We start from the raw sequence: 2,511 nt of genomic DNA on the forward strand, positions 1-2,511 counted from the left end.
ACAACTGTGTAGGCCTAACTGGATGCCATGATCCCAGCTGGGCACCTCATGTACACAGTGGAGGGAGCTGAGAGATACCAACACCCACAGCTGATTCTCTCTGGCAAGTCCAAGGGCTATCTAATGCACTAGCCCCTCAGCCACACTCAGAGACTTTGCTCTCCTAAATTGGGACAGAGATTATTCATGATCCTTCAGCTTTAAAAGATATCATTTCTCCTTCCTGAAACTCATCCCCTAGAGCCTAGACTCTAGACTGGTCTAGGGTCCTTTGCTTGATAGTAAATCTTTTCCGTTCACCCTTCAATCCTTGGTTTCTTAGTCTTTTCATTTATATTTTGCTTGTTGGACCAGAGGCCTCCCTGCTCTTGGATCTTGTGTCTTTACCCATTGTTGCATACCCTCCCTGCACTCACAGCTCCCTTCCTTCTCCTCTCTGCCTCTCCCAAAGACTTTCTGCTTCTCTACCTATAGGCGTGAGAACCTCCACTCCCCACCCCAGATGCCCCATTTCTGTGTCTCGCCACAGATCTCTCTTGCTAACTCTGTATGTCAAATCCCTGGCACATGGCAGCAATCAGTTTATATCTTCAAATTAACTATATGCTTGAATGTATGAATGAATTGTGAGTTGAATCATCTAGTACTCTATCTGCACCACCGGACTGCCTCTGTTTATAGGACTGACCATTCATTCATTCATTTATTCATCCCCAGGAATACAAAGTTAAATGTGAGTAGAATAAACATTTTCCGAGGCTGTTGAAGAATTTTTGCTCAGTAGAAGATCTGGGGCATTTCATCCCTTTGGGTTAAGTTTCCTGAGCCCAAAAATGTCTTTCAGAATCAACTTTTGTGCTTGCTTTGGCAGCACACGTACTAAAATTGGAACAATACGATTCGCACGGCCCCTTTGCAAGGATGACACAAAAACTCATGAAGCATCCCATAGTTTAAAATAATAAAATGAATCAACTTCTGGAAGCACAAGCTACTGTCAAATTTATTCATTAAGACTCCAGGTCTGCCAATCCAAAGAGTGATCGAATTTCTTTCTTTTGTGAAATACAGCATTCTCTTTGTTTTTCACTAAAAGAGACACTTAAATTTGCTTCCCACCAGGTCTGAAGCTGGTGCCTAATGTGGCTGAAAATGTTATTGAGCCCAGTGAGGAAATCCAATGCCCTCGGGCTGCCGGGCTGAATGGCAGCCCTGTTTCCAAGGGCATTCTCCTTTGTCTGCTTGAGTCTCAAATGACATGTTTGGACACAAAGCCTCTTAGGTAGAAATTACTACATTTGTAGGCATTCCTAATTTGCAGCTAGGTTTTATTTCAAAGTCTTTTATCACGATTAGACTTCAATGAGGTTTTACAGCTGAGCAGCAACCCTCATTTGAAAATATGTTTTATTATGCTGTTTATGAGTTTTCTGTTGATCTCTCTTTTTTAAGATTTCTTCTTTGAAAGGCAGCCATCTGCGTTGAAATTGTCCAGGGAGGATTTTACTCTCTTTCCATCAAGGTCATTTTTTTACCCTCTCTGACTGACATGTTTATCATTATGAGTTTAAAACCTTTCTATGTGAAGACAGCAGAGAGGAGATTGCTGACGGGGCCTAAGAAAGTCACAATCCTTGTGGAACCGGGGAAAAGAGAGGTCATTTTCCTAATTATTATTATTCTCAGGCTGGAGATTAAGTAGCTCCTTATAGGGTTCTCATGACAATAAGTTCTCACGAGATCAAATGGTTTTATATGTATTTTTAGTAGAGACAGGGTTTCACCATGTTGGCCAGGCTGGTCTCGAACTCCTGACCTCAAGTGATCCACCTACCTCAGCCTCCCAAAGTGTTGGGATTGCAGGCCTGAGCCACCACACCCGGCACTAGGGGCCTGTTGAAGGCCAAGAAACGTTCAAGGCCTGCTCAGAGAAGCAGTTCCCTAAAGACCATGAGGCAAGAACCTCCAGGCAGAGAAAGGATTTTAGAATTGGAATTAAAATCAAATCCTGGCCTCGGGTGGTAGCACTCTTATAAACCCAGCTCAGGAAGCTGAGGTAGGAGGATCCCTTGGGCCCAGGGATTTGACTTCAGCCTGGGCAACATAGCGAGGCCTGCATCTCTAGAAACAAGTAAAACACGTGGGGCATGGTGGCTGGCTCCTGTAATTCCAGCACTTTGGGAGGCTGAGGCAGGTGGATTACTTGAGGTCAGGAATTTGAGACCAGCCTGGCCAACATGGTGAAATCCACCGGTACTTTTTTTTAATATAAAAAATATATTAAATTTAAAAAACAAAACAAATCCCAGTGTGATTATTTGGATATACTGTTTATTGAGCTAGATTGCTTAATTCTCTTTATTATTATTATTATTTCCTTGTCTCAACACCCATTGCTGAGCTCATTAAAACCCATGGGTCTGGCAGGCTTGGTGGCTCATGCCTGTAATCCCAGCACTTTGGGAGGCCAAGGAGGGTGGATCACAAGGTCAGGAGTTGGAGACCAGCCTG

General features: G+C 43.4%; 1 pseudogene; it reads left to right on the plus strand.

Moving 5' to 3' along the window:
• The first annotated feature begins 855 nt into the window (after window positions 1-855).
• Window positions 856-956, plus strand: LOC116561884 (annotated as a pseudogene).
• The last annotated feature ends 1,555 nt before the right edge of the window (window positions 957-2,511 follow it).

This window comes from Sapajus apella, unplaced genomic scaffold, assembly GCF_009761245.1.
Source record: "Sapajus apella isolate SASKATOON/1434 unplaced genomic scaffold, GSC_monkey_1.0 scaffold30, whole genome shotgun sequence".
In the NCBI taxonomy this organism is placed as follows: Eukaryota; Metazoa; Chordata; class Mammalia; order Primates; family Cebidae; genus Sapajus; species Sapajus apella.